Source organism: Paralichthys olivaceus, chromosome 5, assembly GCF_024713975.1.
Source record: "Paralichthys olivaceus isolate ysfri-2021 chromosome 5, ASM2471397v2, whole genome shotgun sequence".
In the NCBI taxonomy this organism is placed as follows: domain Eukaryota; kingdom Metazoa; phylum Chordata; class Actinopteri; order Pleuronectiformes; family Paralichthyidae; genus Paralichthys; species Paralichthys olivaceus.
Genome location: NC_091097.1, coordinates 23189233 through 23204245, shown reverse-complemented (window position 1 = coordinate 23204245; position 15013 = coordinate 23189233). Strand labels below are relative to the sequence as shown.

Here is a 15013-nt window from a genome sequence, read left to right as displayed (position 1 = left end):
TCTCTCTTACTTTTATTTCTTAGCCCTCTTGCATTAATTGATATTATTTCAATCATTATTATTATTAGGATGCTTAGTTTCATTTTTTGTTCTTATTTTTGCTTTTCTTATTCATCCTATTGTGCCTCTCTGTATTCTGTCGCTTCCTAATTTGCGTTATTTTCTCAGACAGTTCCATATCAGTTTCGGAATCTACCGTTTGTGACGCGTGTGACTCCTCACCGGCCTCTGTGGGAGTCGCTCCGTCTGTCACTTTCCTCCTCTCCCCCGTCTTGTCTTTCCCTCGCCTTTTCTCCTCCTTCTCCTCCGTCTCCATGCCTGCCTTGTCCGCTCCGTCTTCCTTTCCTTCCGTTTTGTCCTTCTCCTCTGCCGTCGCCGCCCGCATCTTCTCTCCTCTCCTCCTGCCTGCGTCCACCTCTGCATCCTTTCCTTGCCTTTTCTCCTCGGTCTCCAGTTCTGCCTTGTCCGCTCCGTCTCTCTTTCCTTTCCTCGTCACCTTCCTCTCCGCCGGCTCCCTCTCTCCTCTCTCCTTGTCGGCGTCCACCTTCACCGCCTCCTCCGTCGCTCCATTCTTTTCCTCTCTCCCGTCGTCCTTCTGCACCTCTCCTGCTCCGCTCGTGCTCACCGGTCCCTCCTCAACTCCCTCGTCCACACTCTCCATGTCCTCCGTGTCTCTGTCCTCGCTGTTTTCACTCTCGCTCCCATCTCCGCTCTCATCCACCTCACTTTTTTCTCCTTCCGCCTCACTTTCCTTGCAGCTGCAGTTCTGATTTAGGTTTTTACACATCTCACATCTTTTCTTCCCTTGGCTGCACTCCCTAGCAAAGTGTCCCTGAATTCCACATCTATGGCACTGGAACTCAGGGCACTCCCTCATTATGTGCCCGGGTTGGATGCACATCCTGCACACCCTGACCTGTTTGTCATGAATGACTCTAAAATATTCGCTCCCCAGTGCTGTTTCAAATTTAGTTGAATATGGCAATGATTGCACTTGGTTATTGAATCTCACTTTCATGAACCTAGTTCCATCTGCCACATTGGTTCCCGGCCACATCCTCCTCTTTATTGGTGATGCAGCCGAGACTCCCCACCCCTTCAATTTTTCCAGGATTTTTTCATCTCCTATATAAAAGGGGAGATTTAGAAATGACACTACCAGCTCATCGTTTGTGAGTTCCCTGGCGTGTATCCTGGTGTCCCCCATCTTAAATCCCTCCATGAGCCTGTCTTTTCCTCTCGGATGGCTCATGGACATCTCATACTTATTCCTGCCAATGAATCTGCACGCCACCAGCCCTCCACATAGCTCACGCACGCATCTCATGAGCTCCATTGCGCTGATCTCATTTTCTCCCTCCATTTCCACACTCACGGTCAACTTCCTTACCTCTCTCTCTGTGCTTTCGCCGCTCTGGCTCAGCACAACAGCGGGGGTAGCCGCGCTACTCATCCGCTCCGTGTTCTCCTCCACCGCTCCCTCCATGGGACCGACACAGAAGCCCCCGTACAGCGCGTCGCTGTTACGGGGAGATATATCAATGTCAGCTATCACAACGCTAACGTCCGGTTGGATAGCTGCATACACACATAGAAAAAAGGAAAAAGGAAAAAGAAAAGTAGAAAAATAGAAAAATAGAGAGAGAGATCGTGAAGAAGTTGGAAAAAAAGTACTGAGTAGGTCGTCCGTGGTGCTCTACTTCCGCGTCAAGCTGACGTCACTCCGTGGTGCGTTCAAGGGCGTTCGGGCTGGTTTGGCCGTAAGCGATTAACTCCACCCACAATACCTCCTTTATACATGTGAATCATCACCATCATCAATGGTTCTTCTGTTGCTTTGCAACCATAGCATCTTGAGGTGTGGGTGGGCGGGAGGGTCAATTGTTCCAAAATCAATCTCAAGGTGCAATTTTGTCATATCGTTGCAAGAAAAAAATCATTACAATTTTCAAAAATGACCTTCAGCAATATTGTCAGTGTTTCATATCCAGTTGTTTCCCTGATGCAGAGTAAACTCCCTGCTCTCTCATCGCTCTCTCCAAATAAGACCATTTGAAAATGATATGTTAATAAAACATGAATAAAGTAGTGTTTTGATTAGAAACAAATCTGATGAATGCTCACTTTCACCTTTCAGTGATGATGTGAGGGTTCCATATTCTTTTTTCCTTTGATGAACAGTCTTTCCTGCTCTTTCCAAGAGGTGTCTCCTCTGAAGCAGCAGCAACAGCGCCCTCTGCAAAGAAAAGTCAAAAAAGCTTACAGCACCTGGTATTCCCAGGCGGTCTCCCATTCAAGTACTAACCAGGCCCGACCCTGCTTAGCTTCCGAGATCGGGCGTGTTCAGGGTGGTATGGCCGTAAGCGATTAACTCCACCCACAATACCTCCTTTATACATGTGAATCATCACCATCATCAATGGTTCTTCTGTTGCTTTGCAACCATAGCATCTTGAGGTGTGGGTGGGCGGGAGGGTCAATTGTTCCAAAATCAATCTCAAGGTGCAATTTTGTCATATCGTTGCAAGAAAAAAATCATTACAATTTTCAAAGATGACCTTCAGCAAAATTGTCAGTGTTTCATATCCAGTTGTTTCCCTGATGCAGAGTAAACTCCCTGCTCTTTCATCGCTCTCTCCAAATAAGACAATTTGAAAATGATATGTTAATAAAACATGAATAAAGTAGTGTTTTGATTAGAAACAAATCTGATGAATGCTGACTTTCACCTTTCAGTGATGATGTGAGGGTTCCATATTCTTTTTTCCTTTGATGAACAGTCTTTCCTGCTCTTTCCAAGAGGTGTCTCCTCTGAAGCAGCAGCAACAGCGCCCTCTGCAAAGAAAAGTCTAAAAAGCTTACAGCACCTGGTATTCCCAGGCGGTCTCCCATTCAAGTACTAACCAGGCCCGACCCTGCTTAGCTTCCGAGATCTGACGAGATCGGGCGTGTTCAGGGTGGTATGGCCGTAAGCGATTAACTCCACCCACAATACCTCCTTTATACATGTGAATCATCACCATCATCAATGGTTCTTCTGTTGCTCTGCAACCATAGCATCTTGATTTGTGGGTGGGTTGGGGGGGTCAATTGTTCCAAAATCAATCTCAAGGTGAAATTTTGTCATATCGTTGCAAGAAATAAATCATTACAATTTTTTAAAAATGACCTTCATCAATATTGTCAGTGTTTCATATCCAGTTGTTTCCTTGATGCAGAGTAAACTCCCTGCTCTTTCATCGCTCTCTCCAAATAAGACAATTTGAAAATGATATGTTAATAAAACATGAATAAAGTAGTGTTTTGATTAGAAACAAATCTGATGAATGCTCACTCTCACCTTTCAGTGATGATGTGAGGGTTCCATATTCTTTTTCCTTTGATGAACAGTCTTTCCTGCTCTTTCCAAGAGGTGTCTCCTCTGAAGCAGAAGCAGCAGCAACAGCGCCCTCTGCAAAGACAAGTCTAAAAAGCATACAGCACCTGGTATTCCCAAGCGGTCTCCCATCCAAGTACTAACCAGGCCCTACCCTGCTTAGCTTCCGAGATCGGACGAGATTGGGCGTGTTCAGGGTGGTATGGCAGTAAGCGATTAACTCCACCCACAATACCTCCTTTATACATGTGAATCATCACCATCATCAATGGTTCTTCTGTTGCTTTGCAACCATAGCATCTTGATGTGTGGGTGGGTTGGGGGGGTCAATTGTTCCAAAATCAATCTCAAGGTGAAATTTTGTCATATCGTTGCAAGAAATAAATCATTACAATTTTTAAAAATGACCTTCAGCAATATTGTCAGTGTTTCATATCCAGTTGTTTCCTTGATGCAGAGTAAACTCCCTGCTCTTTCATCGCTCTCTCCAAATAAGACAATTTGAAAATGATATGTTAATAAAACATGAATAAAGTAGTGTTTTGATTAGAAACAAATCTGATGAATGCTCACTTTCACCTTTCAGTGATGATGTGAGGGTTCCATATTCTTTTTTCCTTTGATGAACAGTCTTTCCTGCTCTTTCCAAGAGGTGTCTCCTCTGAAGCAGAAGCAGCAGCAACAGCGCCCTCTGCAAAGAAAAGTCTAAAAAGCTTACAGCACCTGGTATTCCCAAGCGGTCTCCCATCCAAGTACTAACCAGGCCCGACCCTGCTTAGCTGCCGAGATCTGACGAGATCGGGCGTGTTCAGGGTGGTATGGCCGTAAGCGATTAACTCCACCCACAATACCTCCTTTATACATGTGAATCATCACCATCATCAATGGTTCTTCTGTTGCTTTGCAACCATAGCATCTTGATGTGTGGGTGGGTTGGGGGGGTCAATTGTTCCAAAATCAATCTCAAGGTGAAATTTTGTCATATCGTTGCAAGAAATAAATCATTACAATTTTTTAAAAATGACCTTCAGCAATATTGTCAGTGTTTCATATCCAGTTGTTTCCTTGATGCAGAGTAAACTCCCTGCTCTTTCATCGCTCTCTCCAAATAAGACAATTTGAAAATGATATGTTAATAAAACATGAATAAAGTAGTGTTTTGATTAGAAACAAATCTGATGAATGCTCACTCTCACCGATGATGTGAGGGTTCCATATTCTTTTTCCCTTTGATGAACAGTCTTTCCTGCTCTTTCCAAGAGGTGTCTCCTCTGAAGCAGAAGCAGCAGCAACAGCGCCCTCTGCAAAGAAAAGTCTAAAAAGCTTACAGCACCTGGTATTCCCAGGCGGTCTCCCATCCAAGTACTAACCAGGCCCGACCCTGCTTAGCTTCTGAGATCGGACGGGATCGGGCGTGTTCAGGGTGGTATGGCCGTAAGCGATTAACTCCACCCACAATACCTCCTTTATACATGTGAATCATCACCATCATCAATGGTTCTTCTGTTGCTTTGCAACCATAGCATCTTGATGTGTGGGTGGGTTGGGGGGGTCAATTGTTCCAAAATCAATCTCAAGGTGAAATTTTGTCATATCGTTGCAAGAAAAAAATCATTACAATTTTCAAAAATGACCTTCAGCAATATTGTCAGTGTTTCATATCCAGTTGTTTCCCTGATGCAGAGTAAACTCCCTGCTCTTTCATCGCTCTCTCCAAATAAGACAATTTGAAAATGATATGTTAATAAAACATGAATAAAGTAGTGTTTTGATTAGAAACAAATCTGATGAATGCTCACTCTCACCTTTCAGTGATGATGTGAGGGTTCCATATTCTTTTTCCTTTGATGAACAGTCTTTCCTGCTCTTTCCAAGAGGTGTCTCCTCTGAAGCAGAAGCAGCAGCAACAGCGCCCTCTGCAAAGACAAGTCTAAAAAGCATACAGCACCTGGTATTCCCAAGCGGTCTCCCATCCAAGTACTAACCAGGCCCGACCCTGCTTAGCTTCCGAGATCGGACGAGATTGGGCGTGTTCAGGGTGGTATGGCAGTAAGCGATTAACTCCACCCACAATACCTCCTTTATACATGTGAATCATCACCATCATCAATGGTTCTTCTGTTGCTTTGCAACCATAGCATCTTGATGTGTGGGTGGGTTGGGGGGGTCAATTGTTCCAAAATCAATCTCAAGGTGAAATTTTGTCATATCGTTGCAAGAAATAAATCATTACAATTTTTAAAAATGACCTTCAGCAATATTGTCAGTGTTTCATATCCAGTTGTTTCCTTGATGCAGAGTAAACTCCCTGCTCTTTCATCGCTCTCTCCAAATAAGACAATTTGAAAATGATATGTTAATAAAACATGAATAAAGTAGTGTTTTGATTAGAAACAAATCTGATGAATGCTCACTCTCACCTTTCAGTGATGATGTGAGGGTTCCATATTCTTTTTCCTTTGATGAACAGTCTTTCCTGCTCTTTCCAAGAGGTGTCTCCTCTGAAGCAGAAGCAGCAGCAACAGCGCCCTCTGCAAAGAAAAGTCTAAAAAGCTTAAAGCACCTGGTATTCCCAGGCGGTCTCCCATTCAAGTACTAACCAGGCCCCACCCTGCTTAGCTTCCGAGATCGGACGAGATCGGGCGTGTTCAGGGTGGTATGGCCGTAAGCGATTAACTCCACCCACAATACCTCCTTTATACATGTGAATCATCACCATCATCAATGGTTCTTCTGTTGCTTTGCAACCATAGCATCTTGAGGTGTGGGTGGGCGGGAGTGTCAATTGTTCCAAAATCAATCTCAAGGTGCAATTTTGTCATATCGTTGCAAGAAAAAAATCATTACAATTTTCAAAAATGACCTTCAGCAATATTGTCAGTGTTTCATATCCAGTTGTTTCCCTGATGCAGATTAAACTCCCTGCTCTTTCATCGCTCTCTCCAAATAAGACCATTTGAAAATGATATGTTAATAAAACATGAATAAAGTAGTGTTTTGATTAGAAACAAATCTGATGAATGCTCCCTTTCACCTTTCAGTGATGATGTGAGGGTTCCATATTCTTTTTTCCTTTGATGAACAGTCTTTCCTGCTCTTTCCAAGAGGTGTCTCCTCTGAAGCAGCAGCAACAGCGCCCTCTGCAAAGAAAAGTCTAAAAAGCTTACAGCACCTGGTATTCCCAGGCGGTCTCCCATTCAAGTACTAACCAGGCCCGACCCTGCTTAGCTTCTGAGATCGGACGAGATCGGGCGTGTTCAGGGTGGTATGGCCGTAAGCGATTAACTCCACCCACAATACCTCCTTTATACATGTGAATCATCACCATCATCAATGGTTCTTCTGTTGCTTTGCAACCATAGCATCTTGAGGTGTGGGTGGGCGGGGCGGTCAATTGTTCCAAAATCAATCTCAAGGTGCAATTTTGTCATATCGTTGCAAGAAAAAAATCATTACAATTTTCAAAAATGACCTTCAGCAATATTGTCAGTGTTTCATATCCAGTTGTTTCCCTGATGCAGAGTAAACTCCCTGCTCTTTCATCGCTCTCTCCAAATAAGACCATTTGAAAATGATATGTTAATAAAACATGAATAAAGTAGTGTTTTGATTAGAAACAAATCTGATGAATGCTCACTTTCACCTTTCAGTGATGATGTGAGGGTTCCATATTCTTTTTTCCTTTGATGAACAGTCTTTCCTGCTCTTTCCAAGAGGTGTCTCCTCTGAAGCAGCAGCAACAGCGCCCTCTGCAAAGAAAAGTCTAAAAAGCTTACAGCACCTGGTATTCCCAGGCGGTCTCCCATTCAAGTACTAACCAGGCCCGACCCTGCTTAGCTTCCGAGATCGGACGAGATCGGGCGTGTTCAGGGTGGTATGGCCGTAAGCGATTAACTCCACCCACAATACCTCCTTTATACATGTGAATCATCACCATCATCAATGGTTCTTCTGTTGCTTTGCAACCATAGCATCTTGAGGTGTGGGTGGGCGGGCCGGTCAATTGTTCCAAAATCAATCTCAAGGTGCAATATTGTCATATCGTTGCAAGAAAAAAATCATTACATTTTTCAAAAATGACCTTCAGCAATATTGTCAGTGTTTCATATCCAGTTGTTTCCTTGATGCAGAGTAAACTCCCTGCTCTTTCATCGCTCTCTCCAAATAAGACAATTTGAAAATGATATGTTAATAAAACATGAATAAAGTAGTGTTTTGATTAGAAACAAATCTGATGAATGCTCACTCTCACCGATGATGTGAGGGTTCCATATTCTTTTTTCCTTTGATGAACAGTCTTTCCTGCTCTTTCCAAGAGGTGTCTCCTCTGAAGCAGAAGCAGCAGCAACAGCGCCCTCTGCAAAGAAAAGTCTAAAAAGCTTACAGCACCTGGTATTCCCAAGCGGTCTCCCATCCAAGTACTAACCAGGCCCGACCCTGCTTAGCTGCCGAGATCTGACGAGATCGGGCGTGTTCAGGGTGGTATGGCCGTAAGCGATTAACTCCACCCACAATACCTCCTTTATACATGTGAATCATCACCATCATCAATGGTTCTTCTGTTGCTTTGCAACCATAGCATCTTGATGTGTGGGTGGGTTGGGGGGGTCAATTGTTCCAAAATCAATCTCAAGGTGAAATTTTGTCATATCGTTGCAAGAAATAAATCATTACAATTTTTTAAAAATGACCTTCAGCAATATTGTCAGTGTTTCATATCCAGTTGTTTCCTTGATGCAGAGTAAACTCCCTGCTCTTTCATCGCTCTCTCCAAATAAGACAATTTGAAAATGATATGTTAATAAAACATGAATAAAGTAGTGTTTTGATTAGAAACAAATCTGATGAATGCTCACTCTCACCGATGATGTGAGGGTTACATATTCTTTTTTCCTTTGATGAACAGTCTTTCCTGCTCTTTCCAAGAGGTGTCTCCTCTGAAGCAGCAGCAACAGCGCCCTCTGCAAAGAAAAGTCTAAAAAGCTTACAGCACCTGGTATTCCCAGGCGGTCTCCCATCCAAGTACTAACCAGGCCCGATCCTGCTTAGCTTCCGAGATCGGACAGGATCGGGCGTGTTCAGGGTGGTATGGCCGTAAGCGATTAACTCCACCCACAATACCTCCTTTATACATGTGAATCATCACCATCATCAATGGTTCTTCTGTTGCTTTGCAACCATAGCATCTTGATGTGTGGGTGGGTTGGGGGGGTCAATTGTTCCAAAATCAATCTCAAGGTGAAATTTTGTCATATCGTTGCAAGAAAAAAATCATTACAATTTTCAAAAATGACCTTCAGCAATATTGTCAGTGTTTCATATCCAGTTGTTTCCCTGATGCAGAGTAAACTCCCTGCTCTTTCATCGCTCTCTCCAAATAAGACAATTTGAAAATGATATGTTAATAAAACATGAATAAAGTAGTGTTTTGATTAGAAACAAATCTGATGAATGCTCACTCTCACCTTTCAGTGATGATGTGAGGGTTCCATATTCTTTTTCCTTTGATGAACAGTCTTTCCTGCTCTTTCCAAGAGGTGTCTCCTCTGAAGCAGAAGCAGCAGCAACAGCGCCCTCTGCAAAGACAAGTCTAAAAAGCATACAGCACCTGGTATTCCCAAGCGGTCTCCCATCCAAGTACTAACCAGGCCCGACCCTGCTTAGCTTCCGAGATCGGACGAGATTGGGCGTGTTCAGGGTGGTATGGCAGTAAGCGATTAACTCCACCCACAATACCTCCTTTATACATGTGAATCATCACCATCATCAATGGTTCTTCTGTTGCTTTGCAACCATAGCATCTTGATGTGTGGGTGGGTTGGGGGGGTCAATTGTTCCAAAATCAATCTCAAGGTGAAATTTTGTCATATCGTTGCAAGAAATAAATCATTACAATTTTTAAAAATGACCTTCGGCAATATTGTCAGTGTTTCATATCCAGTTGTTTCCTTGATGCAGAGTAAACTCCCTGCTCTTTCATCGCTCTCTCCAAATAAGACAATTTGAAAATGATATGTTAATAAAACATGAATAAAGTAGTGTTTTGATTAGAAACAAATCTGATGAATGCTCACTCTCACCTTTCAGTGATGATGTGAGGGTTCCATATTCTTTTTCCTTTGATGAACAGTCTTTCCTGCTCTTTCCAAGAGGTGTCTCCTCTGAAGCAGCAGCAACAGCGCCCTCTGCAAAGAAAAGTCTAAAAAGCTTACAGCACCTGGTATTCCCAGGCGGTCTCCCATTCAAGTACTAACCAGGCCCCACCCTGCTTTGCTTCCGAGATCGGACGAGATCGGGCGTGTTCAGGGTGGTATGGCCGTAAGCGATTAACTCCACCCACAATACCTCCTTTATACATGTGAATCATCACCATCATCAATGGTTCTTCTGTTGCTTTGCAACCATAGCATCTTGAGGTGTGGGTGGGCGGGGCGGTCAATTGTTCCAAAATCAATCTCAAGGTGCAATTTTGTCATATCGTTGCAAGAAAAAAATCATTACAATTTTCAAAAATGACCTTCAGCAATATTGTCAGTGTTTCATATCCAGTTGTTTCCCTGATGCAGAGTAAACTCCCTGCTCTTTCATCGCTCTCTCCAAATAAGACCATTTGAAAATGATATGTTAATAAAACATGAATAAAGTAGTGTTTTGATTAGAAACAAATCTGATGAATGCTCACTTTCACCTTTCAGTGATGATGTGAGGGTTCCATATTCTTTTTTCCTTTGATGAACAGTCTTTCCTGCTCTTTCCAAGAGGTGTCTCCTCTGAAGCAGCAGCAACAGCGCCCTCTGCAAAGAAAAGTCTAAAAAGCTTACAGCACCTGGTATTCCCAGGCGGTCTCCCATTCAAGTACTAACCAGGCCCGACCCTGCTTAGCTTCCGAGATCGGACGAGATCGGGCGTGTTCAGGGTGGTATGGCCGTAAGCAATTAACTCCACCTACAATACCTCCTTTATACATGTGAATCATCACCATCATCAATGGTTCTTCTGTTGCTTTGCAACCATAGCATCTTGAGGTGTGGGTGGGCGGGCCGGTCAATTGTTCCAAAATCAATCTCAAGGTGCAATTTTGTTATATCGTTGCAAGAAAAAAATCATTACAATTTTCAAAAATGACCTTCAGCAATATTGTCAGTGTTTCATATCCAGTTGTTTCCTTGATGCAGAGTAAACTCCCTGCTCTTTCATCGCTCTCTCCAAATAAGACAATTTGAAAATTATATGTTAATAAAACATGAATAAAGTAGTGTTTTGATTAGAAACAAATCTGATGAATGCTCACTCTCACCTTTCAGTGATGATGTGAGGGTTCCATATTCTTTTTTCCTTTGATGAACAGTCTTTCCTGCTCTTTCCAAGAGGTGTCTCCTCTGAAGCAGCAGCAACAGCGCCCTCTGCAAAGAAAAGTCTAAAAAGCTTACAGCACCTGGTATTCCTAGGCGGTCTCCCATTCAAGTACTAACCAGGCCCGACCCTGCTTAGTTTCCGAGATCGGGCGTGTTCAGGGTGGTATGGCCGTAAGCGATTAACTCCACCCACAATACCTCCTTTATACATGTGAATCATCACCATCATCAATGGTTCTTCTGTTGCTTTGCAACCATAGAATCTTGAGGTGTGGGTGGGCGGGGGGGTCAATTGTTCCAAAATCAATCTCAAGGTGCAATATTGTCATATCGTTGCAAGAAATAAATCATTACAATTTTTAAAAATGACCTTCGGCAATATTGTCAGTGTTTCATATCCAGTTGTTTCCTTGATGCAGAGTAAACTCCCTGCTCTTTCATCGCTCTCTCCAAATAAGACAATTTGAAAATGATATGTTAATAAAACATGAATAAAGTAGTGTTTTGATTAGAAACAAATCTGATGAATGCTCACTCTCACCTTTCAGTGATGATGTGAGGGTTCCATATTCTTTTTCCTTTGATGAACAGTCTTTCCTGCTCTTTCCAAGAGGTGTCTCCTCTGAAGCAGCAGCAACAGCGCCCTCTGCAAAGAAAAGTCTAAAAAGCTTACAGCACCTGGTATTCCCAGGCGGTCTCCCATTCAAGTACTAACCAGGCCCCACCCTGCTTTGCTTCCGAGATCGGACGAGATCGGGCGTGTTCAGGGTGGTATGGCCGTAAGCGATTAACTCCACCCACAATACCTCCTTTATACATGTGAATCATCACCATCATCAATGGTTCTTCTGTTGCTTTGCAACCATAGCATCTTGAGGTGTGGGTGGGCGGGGCGGTCAATTGTTCCAAAATCAATCTCAAGGTGCAATTTTGTCATATCGTTGCAAGAAAAAAATCATTACAATTTTCAAAAATGACCTTCAGCAATATTGTCAGTGTTTCATATCCAGTTGTTTCCCTGATGCAGAGTAAACTCCCTGCTCTTTCATCGCTCTCTCCAAATAAGACCATTTGAAAATGATATGTTAATAAAACATGAATAAAGTAGTGTTTTGATTAGAAACAAATCTGATGAATGCTCACTTTCACCTTTCAGTGATGATGTGAGGGTTCCATATTCTTTTTTCCTTTGATGAACAGTCTTTCCTGCTCTTTCCAAGAGGTGTCTCCTCTGAAGCAGCAGCAACAGCGCCCTCTGCAAAGAAAAGTCTAAAAAGCTTACAGCACCTGGTATTCCCAGGCGGTCTCCCATTCAAGTACTAACCAGGCCCGACCCTGCTTAGCTTCCGAGATCAGACGAGATCGGGCGTGTTCAGGGTGGTATGGCCGTAAGCGATTAACTCCACCTACAATACCTCCTTTATACATGTGAATCATCACCATCATCAATGGTTCTTCTGTTGCTTTGCAACCATAGCATCTTGAGGTGTGGGTGGGCGGGCCGGTCAATTGTTCCAAAATCAATCTCAAGGTGCAATTTTGTTATATCGTTGCAAGAAAAAAATCATTACAATTTTCAAAAATGACCTTCAGCAATATTGTCAGTGTTTCATATCCAGTTGTTTCCTTGATGCAGAGTAAACTCCCTGCTCTTTCATCGCTCTCTCCAAATAAGACAATTTGAAAATGATATGTTAATAAAACATGAATAAAGTAGTGTTTTGATTAGAAACAAATCTGATGAATGCTCACTCTCACCTTTCAGTGATGATGTGAGGGTTCCATATTCTTTTTCCTTTGATGAACAGTCTTTCCTGCTCTTTCCAAGAGGTGTCTCCTCTGAAGCAGCAGCAACAGCGCCCTCTGCAAAGAAAAGTCTAAAAAGCTTACAGCACCTGGTATTCCCAGGCGGTCTCCCATTCAAGTACTAACCAGGCCCAACCCTGCTTTGCTTCCGAGATCGGACGAGATCGGGCGTGTTCAGGGTGGTATGGCCGTAAGCGATTAACTCCACCCACAATACCTCCTTTATACATGTGAATCATCACCATCATCAATGGTTCTTCTGTTGCTTTGCAACCATAGCATCTTGAGGTGTGGGTGGGCGGGGCGGTCAATTGTTCCAAAATCAATCTCAAGGTGCAATTTTGTCATATCGTTGCAAGAAAAAAATCATTACAATTTTCAAAAATGACCTTCAGCAATATTGTCAGTGTTTCATATCCAGTTGTTTCCCTGATGCAGAGTAAACTCCCTGCTCTTTCATCGCTCTCTCCAAATAAGACCATTTGAAAATGATATGTTAATAAAACATGAATAAAGTAGTGTTTTGATTAGAAACAAATCTGATGAATGCTCACTTTCACCTTTCAGTGATGATGTGAGGGTTCCATATTCTTTTTTCCTTTGATGAACAGTCTTTCCTGCTCTTTCCAAGAGGTGTCTCCTCTGAAGCAGCAGCAACAGCGCCCTCTGCAAAGAAAAGTCTAAAAAGCTTACAGCACCTGGTATTCCCAGGCGGTCTCCCATTCAAGTACTAACCAGGCCCGACCCTGCTTAGCTTCCGAGATCGGACGAGATCGGGCGTGTTCAGGGTGGTATGGCCGTAAGCGATTAACTCCACCTACAATACCTCCTTTATACATGTGAATCATCACCATCATCAATGGTTCTTCTGTTGCTTTGCAACCATAGCATCTTGAGGTGTGGGTGGGCGGGCCGGTCAATTGTTCCAAAATCAATCTCAAGGTGCAATTTTGTTATATCGTTGCAAGAAAAAAATCATTACAATTTTCAAAAATGACCTTCAGCAATATTGTCAGTGTTTCATATCCAGTTGTTTCCTTGATGCAGAGTAAACTCCCTGCTCTTTCATCGCTCTCTCCAAATAAGACAATTTGAAAATTATATGTTAATAAAACATGAATAAAGTAGTGTTTTGATTAGAAACAAATCTGATGAATGCTCACTCTCACCTTTCAGTGATGATGTGAGGGTTCCATATTCTTTTTTCCTTTGATGAACAGTCTTTCCTGCTCTTTCCAAGAGGTGTCTCCTCTGAAGCAGCAGCAACAGCGCCCTCTGCAAAGAAAAGTCTAAAAAGCTTACAGCACCTGGTATTCCTAGGCGGTCTCCCATCCAAGTACTAACCAGGCCCGACCCTGCTTAGCTTCCGAGATCGGACGAGATCGGGCGTGTTCAGGGTGGTATGGCCGTAAGCGATTAACTCCACCCACAATACCTCCTTTATACATGTGAATCATCACCATCATCAATGGTTCTTCTGTTGCTTTGCAACCATAGAATCTTGAGGTGTGGGTGGGCGGGGGGGTCAATTGTTCCAAAATCAATCTCAAGGTGCAATATTGTCATATCGTTGCAAGAAAAAAATCATTACAATTTTCAAAAATGACCTTCAGCAATATTGTCAGTGTTTCATATCCAGTTGTTTCCTTGATGCAGAGTAAACTCCCTGCTCTTTCATCGCTCTCTCCAAATAAGACAATTTGAAAATGATATGTTAATAAAACATGAATAAAGTAGTGTTTTGATTAGAAACAAATCTGATGAATGCTCACTCTCACCGATGATGTGAGGGTTACATATTCTTTTTTCCTTTGATGAACAGTCTTTCCTGCTCTTTCCAAGAGGTGTCTCCTCTGAAGCAGCAGGAACAGCGCCCTCTGCAAAGAAAAGTCTAAAAAGCTTACAGCACCTGGTATTCCCAAGCGGTCTCCCATCCAAGTACTAACCAGGCCCGACACTGCTTAGCTTCCGAGATCTGACGAGATCGGGCGTGTTCAGGGTGGTATGGCCGTAAGCGATTAACTCCACCCACAATACCTCCTTTATACATGTGAATCATCACCATCATCAATGGTTCTTCTGTTGCTTTGCAACCATAGCATCTTGATGTGTGGGTGGGTTGGGGGGGTCAATTGTTCCAAAATCAATCTCAAGGTGAAATTTTGTCATATCGTTGCAAGAAAAAAATCATTACAATTTTCAAAAATGACCTTCAGCAATATTGTCAGTGTTTCATATCCAGTTGTTTCCTTGATGCAGAGTAAACTCCCCGCTCTTTCATCGCTCTCTCCAAATAAGACAATTTGAAAATGATATGTTAATAAAACATGAATAAAGTAGTGTTTTGATTAGAAACAAATCTGATGAATGCTCACTCTCACAGATGATGTGAGGGTTCCATATTCTTTTTTCCTTTGATGAACAGTTTTTCCTGCTCTTTCCAAGAGGTGTCTCCTCTGAAGCAGCAGCAACAGCG

The 15013-nt window shown here is 42.8% G+C and overlaps 19 non-coding genes and 2 pseudogenes across 19 annotated transcripts; all 21 read right to left on the bottom strand.

Moving 5' to 3' along the window:
- Positions 1-2256: 2256 nt before the first annotated feature.
- On the bottom strand, positions 2257-2365 carry LOC138409581 (5S ribosomal RNA; annotated as a pseudogene).
- Positions 2366-2855: 490 nt separating this feature from the next.
- Positions 2856-2974, bottom strand: LOC138408153 (5S ribosomal RNA). Its single transcript, XR_011241471.1, has one exon. It is a non-coding gene; the product is annotated as a 5S ribosomal RNA (ribosomal RNA).
- A 497-nt stretch (positions 2975-3471) lies between these two features.
- LOC138409253 (5S ribosomal RNA) lies at positions 3472-3590 on the bottom strand. Its single transcript, XR_011242573.1, has one exon. It is a non-coding gene; the product is annotated as a 5S ribosomal RNA (ribosomal RNA).
- Positions 3591-4087: 497 nt separating this feature from the next.
- LOC138408326 (5S ribosomal RNA) lies at positions 4088-4206 on the bottom strand. Its single transcript, XR_011241645.1, has one exon. It is a non-coding gene; the product is annotated as a 5S ribosomal RNA (ribosomal RNA).
- Positions 4207-4697: 491 nt separating this feature from the next.
- Positions 4698-4816, bottom strand: LOC138408304 (5S ribosomal RNA). Its single transcript, XR_011241623.1, has one exon. It is a non-coding gene; the product is annotated as a 5S ribosomal RNA (ribosomal RNA).
- A 496-nt stretch (positions 4817-5312) lies between these two features.
- On the bottom strand, positions 5313-5431 carry LOC138409275 (5S ribosomal RNA). Its single transcript, XR_011242595.1, has one exon. It is a non-coding gene; the product is annotated as a 5S ribosomal RNA (ribosomal RNA).
- Positions 5432-5927: 496 nt separating this feature from the next.
- Positions 5928-6046, bottom strand: LOC138409061 (5S ribosomal RNA). The gene has a single exon (XR_011242382.1). It is a non-coding gene; the product is annotated as a 5S ribosomal RNA (ribosomal RNA).
- A 490-nt stretch (positions 6047-6536) lies between these two features.
- LOC138408816 (5S ribosomal RNA) lies at positions 6537-6655 on the bottom strand. Its single transcript, XR_011242136.1, has one exon. It is a non-coding gene; the product is annotated as a 5S ribosomal RNA (ribosomal RNA).
- Positions 6656-7145: 490 nt separating this feature from the next.
- Positions 7146-7264, bottom strand: LOC138408049 (5S ribosomal RNA). Its single transcript, XR_011241367.1, has one exon. It is a non-coding gene; the product is annotated as a 5S ribosomal RNA (ribosomal RNA).
- Positions 7265-7753: 489 nt separating this feature from the next.
- Positions 7754-7872, bottom strand: LOC138408325 (5S ribosomal RNA). Its single transcript, XR_011241644.1, has one exon. It is a non-coding gene; the product is annotated as a 5S ribosomal RNA (ribosomal RNA).
- A 485-nt stretch (positions 7873-8357) lies between these two features.
- LOC138408817 (5S ribosomal RNA) lies at positions 8358-8476 on the bottom strand. Its single transcript, XR_011242137.1, has one exon. It is a non-coding gene; the product is annotated as a 5S ribosomal RNA (ribosomal RNA).
- Positions 8477-8972: 496 nt separating this feature from the next.
- LOC138409274 (5S ribosomal RNA) lies at positions 8973-9091 on the bottom strand. The gene has a single exon (XR_011242594.1). It is a non-coding gene; the product is annotated as a 5S ribosomal RNA (ribosomal RNA).
- A 490-nt stretch (positions 9092-9581) lies between these two features.
- LOC138408689 (5S ribosomal RNA) lies at positions 9582-9700 on the bottom strand. Its single transcript, XR_011242008.1, has one exon. It is a non-coding gene; the product is annotated as a 5S ribosomal RNA (ribosomal RNA).
- A 490-nt stretch (positions 9701-10190) lies between these two features.
- On the bottom strand, positions 10191-10309 carry LOC138408048 (5S ribosomal RNA). The gene has a single exon (XR_011241366.1). It is a non-coding gene; the product is annotated as a 5S ribosomal RNA (ribosomal RNA).
- A 490-nt stretch (positions 10310-10799) lies between these two features.
- On the bottom strand, positions 10800-10908 carry LOC138409861 (5S ribosomal RNA; annotated as a pseudogene).
- A 489-nt stretch (positions 10909-11397) lies between these two features.
- Positions 11398-11516, bottom strand: LOC138408688 (5S ribosomal RNA). The gene has a single exon (XR_011242007.1). It is a non-coding gene; the product is annotated as a 5S ribosomal RNA (ribosomal RNA).
- Positions 11517-12006: 490 nt separating this feature from the next.
- LOC138408261 (5S ribosomal RNA) lies at positions 12007-12125 on the bottom strand. The gene has a single exon (XR_011241580.1). It is a non-coding gene; the product is annotated as a 5S ribosomal RNA (ribosomal RNA).
- A 489-nt stretch (positions 12126-12614) lies between these two features.
- Positions 12615-12733, bottom strand: LOC138408359 (5S ribosomal RNA). The gene has a single exon (XR_011241678.1). It is a non-coding gene; the product is annotated as a 5S ribosomal RNA (ribosomal RNA).
- A 490-nt stretch (positions 12734-13223) lies between these two features.
- On the bottom strand, positions 13224-13342 carry LOC138408047 (5S ribosomal RNA). The gene has a single exon (XR_011241365.1). It is a non-coding gene; the product is annotated as a 5S ribosomal RNA (ribosomal RNA).
- Positions 13343-13832: 490 nt separating this feature from the next.
- On the bottom strand, positions 13833-13951 carry LOC138408295 (5S ribosomal RNA). The gene has a single exon (XR_011241614.1). It is a non-coding gene; the product is annotated as a 5S ribosomal RNA (ribosomal RNA).
- A 483-nt stretch (positions 13952-14434) lies between these two features.
- On the bottom strand, positions 14435-14553 carry LOC138408752 (5S ribosomal RNA). The gene has a single exon (XR_011242071.1). It is a non-coding gene; the product is annotated as a 5S ribosomal RNA (ribosomal RNA).
- Positions 14554-15013: the final 460 nt, after the last annotated feature.